The following is a 15276-nucleotide window of genomic DNA, read 5'->3' on the forward strand; positions in this document are numbered from 1 at the left end:
GACACAGAATCTGAAGCAGGCTCCAGGCTCCGAGCTGTCAGCACAGAGCTCGATGTGGGGCTCGAGCCTTCAAACCGTGGGATCATGACCTGATATCTTTCTTTCCATCTATATACCATTTATTTTTTTCCCTTTTATATATATATATATTTTTTTTTCCCCACATTTATTCATTTTCGAGAGACAGAGCATGAGTAGAGGAGGGACAGAGAGAGAGGGAGACACAGAATCCGAAGCAGGCTCCAGGCTCCGAGCTGTCAGCACAGAGCCTGGCGCGGGGTCTCGAACCCACAAACAGTGAGATCATGAGCTGAGCCAAAGTCAGACGCTTAATCGACTGAGCCACCCAGGCGCCCCAGTTCTAATAATGTTTAAGCAATTTATTGTCAATCTTGATTCCCTGCTCCAAATTATTATGTCAAGTATGTTACCCAAGCCAGAGTAATTTACATATTTGCCCGGGTAAGAAATGATGCACCGGAGGTCGGCCAAGTTTCTATTTGTCTATGTTGTTTCCAGAATTCAAATTCCAGAATTAAATATGCTTTCAATTGTAGAGTTAGAGATAATACGGAGTTCACACAGAAATGAAAATGCTTGGTCTGGAGGTCAGTAGCCTCCAGTCTAACTTACCTGTGTCCACTCAATGGCACAGAAACCGGCCAGACCTCTGAAATGATGATTGCTGCTACCTCAACTCTTACGACTGCTTTTATGTGTATTACCACTAAATACTACTAACTGCTTAGTAAATTAAGGGATTGTTTATTTTTGAGCACTATTCATTCTTAAAGAAAAATAAATGCTTTATTGATTATGCATTGAACTTTTAAGTCATTCTTCCGAAAGAAATTAGAATACTAGAAATTTTAAAGGCGTTCACAGTAATTAAATGTTAACATTGTTTTGATTTTCTGTGGTTTATTAAGATTTCTGTTTTTAAGTTTACTGTTGTGTAGCTTTTGTTTCTTGAATTATGTAATTACTGACAGCATGTTATTTCTCTTAGGTTTAAATTGCATTAAAGCACTTGTATGTCTTTATTGATATTCTGTTTCCAATACAAACTGAATATATTCTACATAGGTACAAAGAAATCAACATGAGAATAAAGCCAGTTTCCCCCAGTCACCGGAGTGACGTAAATGACTTTACTTCTGTCTTCTGAGTAACTTTACAGAAGCACTTTGGCAACAGTAAGGAAGATGGTTGTACATGTTATGAAGTCTTTGGTGTCTAGAGTTATGTAAACTGATGTATGTGATGATACTCTGATGTTGTCCTTCTTCCATAGTCTAGCCTTCTGCCAGTGCAGAACATTTATTTGGCCAAACTGAAATGTATTTCTCAGAAGACAGAGAAAATTCTGGGCTTATACAGAACATCTCTAAGGACAGTACTGAAAATATTTCCAACCTATCTTGCCATGACTTTGGTTGTGGCCAGTTATAGATCCAATTGCTGGGATCCAATAATGGCTTTTTACTTAGAAAAAGGTTCTTTATTCCCATTTCCTAATATCTCATCCATTCCAACTGCTTCTTAGATTTTCATATCTTATCCTTATATATTTGCAATGGCTTGTTGAAAATTAGTTTTGTTTTCAAACTTCCCATAAACTAGTTTATAAATGTATCCTCACATATGATGTTATGTATAATACTGAAAACTGATAATTATATTCAGGTTCACCAGGCTAATATCGGCAAATTTTACAACTATAATTTTTGAAAAGCCTGTGCTAAACCCACCTGGCATGGTATGCAAATACATTTCTTCCACTGTGGGAGATAGCATATCCGAGGTCCACTAGGGCTAGAAGAAGATATTTATGATACAAATAGACAACAGAAGTCTCATACATAGACTATGATTTATTTACAAGAAATTCTACAAAGTAGTTAGAAAAACAGGATATTCACTTAAAAATGGCAGAAAAAACTTGATTAGGAAATTCAAAAATAGCACATTAAATTGTTTATTTAAAAAAAGGTATTCAATGTTATGACACATTGGAGAAAGCATATAAAAGCCTTAATGATTTCCTAGTATGAACCTAAAAGAATGGGCAAAATAGAGCAAAATATACTTTGCTTGTGGAAGACTCACTGTAAGAAAACCAACAGTTATGATTCAATTAATATGCTCAACAAAAATACATACATATATACATCAGAAATACGCATAATAATTATTGTTGAATTGTTGATAAAAACCCAAGTGCAGAGACGATGCAAAGGTCAACATCGGAGCAGAATGCCTACGTATACGGACTTATAGAACTGTGGTTCTTAACATACATGGGAATACTCTGCCTGTGCCTCTGTGAAAGTGCAAACCCTCCCCTTATATGCATCCAAATGGGAGACACTCAGGAACACAATACTGAATGAAAGAAGGCAGACGCAAAAGCATATACATTGATAATTCCATTTAATGTAACTTCAAAATAAGCACAATCAACCTAAACTGCTGCACGTCAGAAGGGAAAGTGTTCTCCTTGAGAAGTGAGGGGCTGAACACTGGGAGGGAGCATGATTTGAGATTCTGGGCAGTGGCCAATATTCCACCTGGCTTCACGGTAGAGATTATTCCTTGGTGATAATTATTCATTGAGCTGGACATTTACATTTTGTGCACTTTTCTGCATCATATTATAGTTTAATTTAATAAAGCCAAAACCCAACATTTATTTTTGCAATACAGCTGTGGATTTTCTTGAATCTCAATTTGCATACAGCCAAACTTCTTACCTGAAATGTTTTCAGTGGCAGTTTTCTTTCCCGACTCATCTTTTTTCAGACCTTCAGAACCTATCTCAAAATTATTATGAAGACCGAAATATAATTAAAATAATACTCTAAACATTTCTGTACAGCAAGAGGAAACAAATATACATTCCATAAGTAATGATGTTTCCTAAACTTTCCTTCCACACTTCCTTATCATAATGTTTCAATGTGATATTTTCATTTTCCTAAATTGCTGCACGTCAGAGATATTATCTTCTCCTAAAGTGTGGATTTATTTCCAAGTGCTTTGTAAAATTTATGAGGAAATATAGTTCAATTTTATGAGGAGGCTCATAGAACTCTCTGCCTGAATATCACTTCTTAAGACAGTAATTAACTTGCATTGACAGCATGAACCCATCAAGATTACTGACATTTAGAATAAAAGTATCTGTACATTCACTTACACTCAGCCAGGACCTTTAAAGATACCTGCTTATCTAAGAATAATTGAATGACACGAACAGCAGTAATTTTGTTTCACATACTTACAGTTTCTTCATCATTAGGCTAAATAAGCTTCTCAAGAAGTTGAGGAGAAATTACTGACTTAATATGTAAGCTTTTAGGGAGGAGGAAGATATTGTATTTTTTGTATTTAGTATGTAATGGATACTCAAGAGTATCCATTATTTATTATTTTTATTATTTTTGTATTAAAATTTATTTATTTATTTTTGACAGAAAGAGAGAGCAGAGAGGGGAAGAGAGAGAGGAAGACAGAATCCCAAGAAGGCTCCGCACTGTCAGCAGGGAGCCCCACGCAGGGCTCATGCCCTGAGTCCAAATTAAGAGTCAGACGCTTAACAGACTGCGCCACCCAGGCGCCCCATCAAAATGTTTTTAAAGACAACATAGCCTCCATGTTGTCCTTCAATAAACCCTGTTTATTTTATATTTCTAATTCCTATTAGCCCTTTTCTTCTTATTATAACATTTAAATCTGGAATGCTTTAGATGGTGGTGTTTAAGAGAAACCAATTGGAGAACCAGTTTTATAGCATCTAAAAATACAATGACATCTCCGCATTTCATAGGTAGCTTACTCTTTTGTTCTAATCAAATTCTGTTGACTGACATAAAATATCTTTCAAATATTTTCTAACATGAAGATTGGGGAAAAGAAAGCAGAGTGTTCATGAGTCTCCATCCCGGTTCCAGTATGGATGTTTGCTAAATGATCCAAGGAGAAGACAGTGGCTTTCTCTTTTACTAGAGCAAGTAAAGGCTTGGGTCCAGCTGTGGAAACATGGCAGGAAGGTCACTTCCTCGCACATCCCCATCCTTTCTCTTTTCTGATGCCTTTCTGGTACCACTATTGGATCCAATGTTTTAATTATTGTTTAATCAAGACTAGCCTTAGATGAGCCTGGGCCTGGGCCTGGGTTGGCAGGGAGGGTAATGTGATTGGGACACCTCATGCTTAGAATATTCTGGGCTCCCCTCGCAGCTTAACAAGGACTAGCCAGTTTCTCTAGAACAGTTGTCAGTGACAGGAATATAAAAAATACTCTTGCAAAAGACAAACCAGAACAACTGACAAGATCCCATATTATTCTCATAGATGACTGAGACCAAGAACCTCTCGCCGTGTTAGCTGGGCTTTGTGGGTCTCCAAAACTTTTCCATGTTGCAGGATTTTGTTGCGTCTCTGCTCTGAGGAGTCACACATAATATTTCACTGACTGTTTACCTGCAGTAAAGTAACGTACACGCTTTGCTGTGCGTCTATAGTATTATGGTCACATTTGTGAAAATCCTGAGTTTAGCCAGGAGACAATTTTTAATACATTATACAATGTTTCCCATGTAGATCCTGTTTATTTATATATATTAATCAGATGATATACATAAGGTATCAGAGGCTTGAATATTAATTAAATTTCCAAGTATACTATGTATAATTTTGATCAGAGCTTTGATCAAGGTTGTATTCCTAAAGGTTGTATTAATAAAGATGTACTCTATGTTATAAATTTTTAGATTTTGTCATATTAAGAAGCTAGGAATGTTAGGATTAACTTTGGATTAAATCTTATATTCAAATTGGGTAAAACTTCACAACTTTACAATACTAGGGCATTTTTCTTCAGCAATTAAAATAAGAATGCTGAGAATACATGAATTGTCCATTAACTAATATTCTAAGTGACTGCTATAAATTTGAAAGATATTGGGAACCGCCATATGACAACCCTGGTCCAAGAAAGTAAATAAATCATACAGGGCTTTCCAAAATTGTTTTTCATCAGGTGTTTCCAAGGAAGCCCAGCGGAAGGGAATCTGCATTCACCTGGTACTTGGGCCTTCATCTGGCTCTTCTGAGTGGGTTTGTTGTGCCTGTTCTTCTGAAGGAACTCTGTTCTTTCCTAGGCAAGTCAAGTGGCTGCACCATATGGTCCGTCGTGAGCAAGTTTGCTTCTCCTTAATATCAGAAGAAAAACATGACCTGCTGTTGTCACAAGGAAGGATTTCACCTGACACCTCCTGTCTGGGTGACTTACATGCTCAATTTTTTTAAATCTACTTATTTATTTTTTAATTTACATCCAAGTTAGTTAGCACCTAGTGCTATAATGATTTCAGGAGTAGATTCCAGTGACTCATCCCCTATGTGTGACACCCAGCGCTCATCCCAACAAGTGTCCTCTCTGACGCCCCTTACCCATTTAGCCCACCCCCCCAACAACCCCTCCAGCAACCCTGTTTGTTCTCTGTATTTAAGAGTCTCTTCTGTTTTGTTCCCCTCCTTGTTTTTATATTATTTTTGCTTCCCTTCCCTTGTGTTCATCTGTTTTGTATCTTAAATTCCTCATATGAATGAAGCCATATGATATTTGTCTTGCTTTGACTAGCTAAGTTCGCTTAGCATAATACCCTCCAGTTCCATCCACGTAGTTGCAAATGGCAAGATTTCATTATTTTTGATTGCCGAGCAATACTCCTATGTGTGTGAAATGCATCTTCTTTATCCATTCATCCATTGATGGACATTTGGGATCTTTCCATACTTTGGCTAATGTCAATAGTGCTGCTATAAACATTGGGGTGCATATGTCCCTTTGAAACAGCATACCTGTATCCCTTGGTAAATACCTAGTAGTGCAAATTCTGGGTCATAGGGTAGTTCTCTTTTTAATTTTTTGAGGAACCTCCATACTGTTTCCCAGAGTGGCTGCCCCAGTTTGCATTCCCACCAACAGTGCAAAAGAGATCCTCTTTCTCCACATCCTTGCCAACATCTGTTGTTGACTGAATTGTTAATGTTAGCCATTCTGACAGGTGTAAGGTGGTATTTAACTGTGGTTTTGATTTGTATTTCCCTGATGATGAGTGATGTTGAGCAGTTTTTCATGTGTCGGTTGGCCATCTGGATGTCTCTAGAGAAGTGTCTATTCATGTCTTTTGCCCGTTTCTTCACTGGATTATTTGTTTTTCGGGTGTTGAGTGTGATAAGTTCTTTGTACATTTTGGATACTAACCCTTTATTTGATATGCCATTTGTAAACATCATCTCCCATTCTGTGGGTTGCCTTTTAGTTTCGCTGATTGTTTCCGTAGCTGTGCAGAAGCTTTTTATTTTGATGATGTCCCTAGTTCATTTTTGCTTTAGTTTCCCTTGCCTCCAGAGACATGTTGAGTAAGAAATTACTGTGGCTGAGGTCAAAGAGGTTTCTGCCTGCTTTCTCCTGTAGGATTTTGATGGCTTCCTGTCTTACGTTTAGGTCTTTCATCCATTTTGAGTTTATGTTTGTGTCTGGTGTAAGAAAGTGGTCCAGGTTTATTTTTCTGCATTTCGCTGTCTTGTTTTTGCAGCACCATTTGCTGAAGAGACTGTCTTTATTCCATTGGATGTCCGTCCCACTTTGTCAAAGGTAAGTTTGCCATATGATTGTGGGTCCGTTTCTGGTTTCTCTATTCTCTTCCACTGATCTGAGTATCTGTTTTTGTGCCCGTACAATAGTGTCTTGATGATTACAGCTTTGTAATACAGCTTGAAGTCTGGGATTTATGATGCTTCCAGCTTTGGTTTTCTTTTTGAGGATTGTTTTGGCCATTCAGGGTCTTCTATGGTTCCATACAAATTTTAGGATTGTTTATTCTAGCTCCCTGAAGAATTCTGGTGTTATTTTCATAGGGATTGCATTGAATATGTAGATTGTTTTGGGTAGTGTCACCATTTTAACAATATTTGTTTTTGGAATTCAGGAGAATGGAATATTTTACCTTTTTTTGTCTTCTTCAATTTCTATCATAAGCTTTCTATAGTTTTCAGCGTATAGATTTTTCACCTCTTTGATTAGGTTTATTCCTAGGTATTTTACGGTTTTTGTTGCAATTGTAAATGGGATTGACTCCTTGATTTCTCTTTCTGTTGCTTCATTATTGGTGTATAGGAATGCAACTTATTTCTGTCCTTTGATTTTATATCTTGCAACTTTGCTGAATTCATGGATCAGTTCTAGCTGGTTTTTGGTGGAATCTTTTGGGTTTTCCATATAGAGTATCATGTCATCTGCGAAGAGTGAAAGTTGGACTTCTTCCTTGCCAATTTGGATGCCTTTTATTCCTTTGTGTTCTCTGACTACTGAGGCTAAGACTTCCAATGTTATGTCGAATAACAGTGGCGAGAGAGGACATCCCTGTCGTGTTCCTGACCTTTCGGGAAAAATCTCAGTTTTTCTCCATTGAGGCTGATATTAGTGGTAGGTCTTTCATATATGGTTTTTATGATCTTGAGGTACTATCCTTCTGTCCCTACATTTTTGACAGTTCTTATCAAGAAAGGATGCTGTATTTTGTCAAATGCTTTCTCTAAATGTATTGAAGGGATCATGTGGTTCTTATCCTTTCTTTTGTTGATGTGATGTATCACATTGATTGTTTTGTGGATATTGAACTGCCCTGCATCCCAGGTATAAATCCCACTTGTTCATGGTGAGTAATTCTGTTAATGTATTATTGGATCCAGTTGGCTAGTATCTTGTTGAGGATTTTTGCATTCCATGTTCATCAACAAAATTGTTCTATAGTTCTCCGTTTTAGTGGGGTCTTTGTCTGGTTTTGGAATCAAGGCAATGCTGCCTTCTTAGAATGATTCTGGAAGTTTTCCTTCCATTTCTATTTTTTGGAATGGCTTCAAAAGCTGTTCTTCTTTAAATATTTGGTGTAATTCCCCATGGAAAGCCATCTGGACCTGGTATCTTGTTTTTTTTTGGGAGAGTTTGATTACTGATTCGATTTCTTTACTGGTTATGGGTTTGTCCAAATTTTCTGTTTTTCCTGCTTCAGTTTTGGTAGTTTATATGTTTCTAAGAATTTTCCCATTTCTCCCAGATTGACAATTTTATTGGCATATAATTACTCATAATATTCTCCTATTATTGTTTTTATTTCTGCTGTGTTGGTTGTGATCTCTCCTCTTTCATTCTTGATTTTATTTATTTGGGTCCTTTCCTTTTTCTTTTTGATCAAACTGGCTAGGGTTTATCGATTTTGTTAATTCTTTCAAAGAACAAGTACCTGGTTTCATTGATCTGTTCTACTGTTTTGTTTTGTTTGGTTTGGTTTGGTTTGGTCTTGATATCATTGATTTCTGCTCTAATCTTTATTATTTTCTGTCTTCTGCTGGTTTGGGGTTTTATTTGCTGTTCTTTTTCCAGCTCTTTAAGGTGTAAGTTTAATTTGTGTATCTGAGATCTTTCTTCCTTCTTTAGGAAGACCTGGATTGCTCTTATTACCGCCTTTGCTGCATCCCGGAGGTTTTGAGTTATGGTCATTTTTGTTGGCTTCCATGTCCTTTTTAATTTCATCTTTAACTTCTTGGTTAGCCCATTCATTCCTTAGTGGATGTTCTTTAGTCTCCAAGTACTTGTTATCTTTCCAAATTTTTTCATGTGGTTGATTTCAAGTTTCATAGTGTAGTGGTCTAAAAATATGCAAGATAGGACCTCAATCTATTTTTACTTGTTTAGGGCTGATTTGTGTCCCAGTATGTGATCTATTGTGGAGAATGTTCCATGTGCACTTGGGAAAAATGTATATTCTGCTGCTTTAGGATGAAATGTTCTTAATATATCTGTCAAGTCCATCCAGTCCAGAGCATCATTCAAAGCCATTGTTTCCTTGTTGATTTTCTGTTTAAATGATCCATCCATTGTTGTAAGTGGGGTGGTGAAATCCCCTACTATTATGGTATTATTATCAATGAGTTTCTGTATCTTTGTGATTGGTTTACATATTTGGGTGCCTCATGTTTGGAGCGTAAATGTTTACAGTTGTTAGATACTCTTGGTGGATAGACCCTTTAGTTATGATATAATGTGTTTCTTCATCTTTTGTTACAGTCTTTATTTTAAAATCTAGCTTTAAAATAAAACTATTTTGTCTGGTATAAGTATGGCCACTCTGGGTTTTTTTGTTGTAGTTGTAGTTGTTGTTGTTTGATAACTATTAGCATGATAGATGGTTCTCCATCCCCTTCCTTTCAATCTGAAAGCATTTTTAGGTCTAAAATGGGTCTCTTGTAAACAGCATATAGATGGATCTTGTTTTCTTATCCATTCTCTTACCCTATGTCTTTTTATTTAAACAATTAGTCTATTGAGTGAATACTGAAATATCTGAATTTATTGACATTATGTTGCCTGTAGAGATGGAGTTTCTCATGGTGTTCTCTGGTCCTTTCTAGTCTTTGTTGCTTTTGGTCTTTTTGTTGTTTTGTTTTGTTTTTGTCTTTTCTCCCCTCAGAGAGTCCCCCTTAACATTTTTTTGTGAGGCTGGTTTAGTTTTTGTTTGTCTGGGAAACTTTCCATCACTCCTTCTATTTTGAATGACAGTCTTGCTGGATAAAGAATTCTTGGCTGCATATTTTTCTGATTCAGCACATTGAATATATTCTGCCACTCCTTTCTGGCTTTTCAAGTTCTGTGGATAGGTCTGCTGTGAACCTGATATTTCTTCCCTTGTAGGTTAAGGACTTTTGTCCCTTGCTGCTTTCATGATTCTTTCCTTGCCTGAGTATTTTGTGAATTTGACTATGATATGTCTTGTTAATGGCCAATTTTTGTTGAATCTAATGGGAGTTCTCTGTGCTTCCTGGATTTTGATATCTGTGTCTTGCCTCAGGTCAGGAAAGTTTTCCACTATGATTTGCTCACATAAACCTTCTATCCCTTTTTCTCTTTCTTTGTCTTCTGGAACCCTATGATTTGGATGTTTTTTTTTCCCCTTTTTAATGAGTCACTGAGTTCTCTAGTTCTTATATTGTACTCTTTTGCTTTAGTCTCCCTCTTTTTTTCTGCTTCATTATTCTCCATAATTTTGTCCTCTATATCGCTGATTCTCTGCTCTGCCCCATCCATCCTTGCTGCCATGGCATCCATTTGAGATTGAAGCTCAGTTATAGCTTTAAATTTCATCCTGACTAGCTTTTACTTCTTTATCTCCACAGAAAGGGATTCTAATCTATATTAAACCCCAGCTAGTATTCTTATTATCATAATTCTAAATTCTGGTTCAAACATCTTGCTTTTATCTGTGTTGATTAAGTCCCTGGATGTCATTTATTCCTGTTCTTTCTTTTGAGGTGAATCCTTTGTTTTGTCACTTTGAAGGAAGAAAAGGAATTAATAACGTAAAAAATATAAAAATTAAAAACTTAAAAACAATACAAAAAATCAAATTAAGGGTTCTAACCTCTAGATGTGTTTTGGTCTGGTTGTTGGAAGAAGCTTGATAGAATAGAGAAAAAAGTGAAAGAAAAAAAGGAAAACTTTTGCAAATTTGAAAAAATGAATACCATAAAATAGAATAAAATGAAACTATGAAAGTAAAATAGAATTTAAAACATTTACAAAAAAGTGGAAAATACAGTAGAAAAAAACAAAGAAAACTCTTTCTTATAAAAACAGAAAATAAGGGGGCACCTGGGTGGCTCAGTCAGTTAAGTGTCCGACTTCAGCTCAGGTCATGATCTCGCGGTTCATGGGTTCGAGCCCTACATCGGGATATGTGCTGACAGCTCAGAGCCTGAGCCTGCTTCAGATTCTGAGTCTCTATCTCTCTCTGTTCCTCCTCTGCTTGCTCTCTCTGAAAAGTAAATAAATATTAAAAAATTAAAAAATGGAATATAAAAATATTTTTTTTCTCTTTCTGCATTCAAGAATAAGAAAAAAAAAGGAAAAGGAAAAGGAAAAAATCAATAGATGTACAAGCTAACAGAATGAAATCCTACTGAAATTACATCCAGTTTCCCCTAAAAGTCAATCTATGAAGCACTTTATAGTCTGTAAACTAAGCAGGGGGAGAGACTTGTGGTGTTCCTCAAGAGTGCAGTTGGCCCAGTTGGGTGGGGCTTAGTGTAATGGTTCCATTCTCCACTAGATGGCACTGCTTAGCTTACTGGGGTGGATTGTTCTGGTGTGTGTAGGCATGTATGCACATGTGCAGGAGGGGTGAAAATGGCATCACACAGCTACCCAGACTCTAGTTTCAGAACTCTGTGCTCTCCCCCACTGGTATCCAAGCACCCCTCCTTTGTCTCAGTCTTCTGCCCACTCCCTGCTTCTACACAGTCTGTGACCAAGCCATCAGGCGGAGAGGCAGCACCTCCCTCCTGAGTTTTATTTCAGATGGGGCTCTTTCACAAGCCCTCACTTCTGAGGGACTGGGGCTTTGACCTGCTCAGACCCTCTCGGGAATGGTCTCACTGAGCAATGCCCAGATGCCAGCCCACCCCAGAAAAAGTTTGTGTGATCATGTAGCAGCAGCATTTCAGGGATTATGGTAACTCACAACACACATCTGACACCAGGCTTGACTCTTAATGTCCTTGTTCCAACACCAGCAAATGTGGTTGTTCTCTGGAGTCCACTGGGACTTCGCCTGCTGAGTTCTGTGGTTTAAATTGGGCAGATTGTTGTGTTATCCTCAAATCAGTTTTCTATGTGTGCAAGATGATTTGGTGTTGATCTGGCTGCATTTCAGGGAGGAGAGATGCAAAAAACTTTCCATGGTCCCTTCCCACTTTTTATATTTTTAAATAAAGAGCTATATTCTTTGTGGAACTAATTACATTTAGAGGAAAGCATATAACATTTATATTCATACATACCCTACTCTTTGTGCATAATACTCAATGAATATGAAAATATTTCAGACAGAACATACTCGTATCATGGCAGAAATCTAGGCATTTATCTCTCATTTGGGAAATATTATGCACAGGCAAACACAATATTTTCCATAATTATATTGTTTCCCAGGCAATGAGACAAGGAAAAACACTGTGTATGTAATGAATACACCAGCAATTTTTAGTACTAAGGAAAGAATTCATATATAATAGTGAGATTCATGTCCATTGTGAAATATAACAGAAAGGAAGTGTTTTGGTCAAGACTATTATAAAGATAATCCGGCTCATTGACTTTTATTACAATATGTGTTCATAATAACAATATATCATTTATTATTATTATAAATAAATGAGGCTCTGTTAAGAAAAAAAACTACTCAGTAATTTGATGACAAACAAATAAGAAGTAGACTAAATAAAAGAGGGACAAATATATAGGTATGTTTCATTAAAAAAAAACAACTCAGTAGAAAGGCAAAATGAAAATAGGATTACTCTAGTGTATTCAGAGAATGCAATGTGGTCTGATAATGGGATAACATTAAATAAAAAAAATTAGAATAGTAAAAAAGGTATGTTAATGGCCAAAATGCTAGTATAAATTGCAAGTGATTGGTAACATGGACTTTATGTCTTAGGGCTTATTAAGAAAGTGAGAGCAAACTAAAAAGTCTAAGTCTTGCTTTTCAGCACAGTATGGAAGTTTGGCCCTGCACTACAATTCTGGGGTGAATACCCAGGGGGTTTGACAAGGAGTCTTAACCTTGCTGATCAGAACACTTTCCCCATGTCGTGCAAGCTGATGGAATTATTATACTTCCTTTCCCTTTATTGCCAGTCATGTGCTGTTTCATTCTGTGCATGTGGGATTCGGTATTACCCCATACACGTTAGGGCTCCTTTATGCAGATTTTTGAGCTTGTTTGCAGGGTCCCTTCCTCTTTATAACTCCAGCACTCAAATCCCATCCACCTGGTCCTCCCCTGACTCCTCCCCTAACAGTCCTGGACTCAGAGAGGCCTTGCCTCTCTGCTTGGGGTTGCCCCTGAATCTTCCTGCTCTGTCCCATGGTCCAGAGCAGCCTCTGAGAGTGAGTAAGCACTGCTGTGGGTTCCCTTTCTTTCTCTTACTTATAGCTCACAGTCCTGTGTGTGTGTGTGTGTGTGTGTGTGTGTGTCTGGTCTGATATGTGGAAAAAGTTTGAATGTGTATTTCACCCAGTGTTTTCGTTGTTTACAGTGGGAAGAAAGATAATGCCATCATATCTAGGACCACCCCATTAAAAATGAGAAAATCCAAACTGGAAGCATCTATCTGTTTTTTTAAATTTATTTTTGTAGAAGTGTCTATTAATGTAACATTAGGTATGTTATGACAAAATGGATTAAAAGTTTCATACCGTCTATAGTTGTTGTTTGTTTATTTTGCTCTGATCAAAGTAAAATAACTAAATCAGCTTTAGTAACTTCATGTAGTGTCAGTGTACGTTGTTAGCACTTCAACCCTTCAGCAAACCTCTACCAATAACTTGGAAACAATTTTGTCTCCTAAAAATTACATTTTAAACATAAAAGCATTGTGGTAATTGTTGGGCAATGTCATCGAAGAGAGGTGATTGATCTTTGGGCTGCCCCCAGGGAACTCAGAGGTTCTCCACCCCTTCCCTGTCCTTGCAATGTGGGTTCCACTTGTCTTTCCCTCTCTCAGAAGCTGCTCTGGGACAGAGCCTTGAGATGTTGAACACACCTGCATGGTGTACCTGACTAAAACTAAGGCCTCTTTATAAACCCGAGGTGCTGAGGGCAAGTGTGGGGATCTATTTATCTAGCTGCCCCCCAAGACAAGCCTGATGTGTAAGTTTTCTTGGTTTATTAAAACTTCCACCTATAAACCTGGAGCAGCTGCTTCTTTACTCAGCCTGTACCTGCCTTGTCCTTATGTTGGCTGGTTTGAGATTACACCAAAGAAGCTTCTGAAAGGGTTGCAAACTGACACTAGTATGTCAAAATTATAGAATAAGTTGCTGGCCTGATAATCGTTATATATTCTGGTTAAGATTACTGTAATTACGCTGGCCTGATAATCTTTGTGTATTCTGTTTAAGATTATTGACATTTCCAAAGAAAGAACAAGGTATTCTGAAGGGGGACTGATTATTTGTAAAAAAAAAAAAAATCAAAATAAAAGGTAAGAAATTTAGAAAAAATAAAGAAAGGAAGAAAGGAAAGAAAAAGAAAGGAAGGAAAGAGAAAGAGAAAGAAAGGAAGTAAGGGAGAAAGAAAAGAAGAAAGAAAAAGTATATGTAATCATGAAGGCAAAATGCACACTTTTTGAGGACAGGCAAAACTTTGCTGACTAGCTTCTTTCCTTATGGGATAGACCATGTTTCCTGTAATTACTGATGTACCAGATTATTTTATCTGAAAACATGAAATGATCCAGTCTGTCAGTCAAGTTTGTTACTGGTTTGCTTTCACAAAACTTTACAATCATGATTTAGCTTCCCATACATGTCTATGTGTATGAGACAACCATATGGGTGCTCTTCCCAGAACCACTTGGCTTCCTTTTGAGCATTTTGTGCACCCCCAAAGCTTCTGTGAGAGTTTGCTTCCAGCAGCGAGTACCTGTAACTCGTTCTTTCTGGAACGCTACCCAAGGGGAATGAGAGGCTTCATCAGCTGTGTGAATGGAGAACAAAATTTACTTGGGAATTTGCATCCTTACAGGCATGAGGTTTAACTAGTAAGTGACAGGTTGCAATAACAGGTGCCCCAGATGCCTTATTCCTGGGCGGGACAATTCGGAGGTTGGGCACACTCCAAATTTCCTGTGAGTCTCTGACAGAGTACCAGTAGTCTCCCCACTTCTCTGTCCCATTTCCTCCTTGACTCATTTCTTCTTGGAAACTTTTGTAATCACAGATTATTATCTCTGGGTCCACGTCTGAGGAACTCAAGCTAACATATCCCTCTCTTTAGAGAGAGAGAGAAAAAAAGGACTATACCATAGTGAGACTTTGAGTCCATGCTATGTAAAACATCCATGTGAAATCAATAAATACACATGTAGGTTCACTGTACCAGATTTACAAATTAGATTAAAATTAGTCCTAACCTGAAATATTTTCTAAATTTAGGTTCATAAGCCTCAAAACTATATAAAGGCAAGATCATGGATAATGATATGTTCACAAGGGGAATAAATCCTTATGGGTGTTTTGGAGAAAATTCCCCGATCTAAGGATCTCTCTAAACCTTTTTGATTCTGTATAAGCCTTTTTTGTTCTTTGATTTTCTAAAGAACATTATTCTTTGGGTTTATATTCTACAAACTTTAGATGAG

At 37.2% G+C, this 15276-nt stretch overlaps 1 pseudogene; it reads right to left on the reverse strand.

The window, feature by feature from the left end:
• The window catches only part of LOC123586655, a 58000-nt pseudogene that overhangs the window by 27080 nt on the left and 15644 nt on the right, over positions 1 to 15276 (reverse strand).

Source organism: Leopardus geoffroyi, chromosome C3 (assembly GCF_018350155.1).
Source record: "Leopardus geoffroyi isolate Oge1 chromosome C3, O.geoffroyi_Oge1_pat1.0, whole genome shotgun sequence".
Lineage (NCBI taxonomy): Eukaryota > Metazoa > Chordata > Mammalia > Carnivora > Felidae > Leopardus > Leopardus geoffroyi.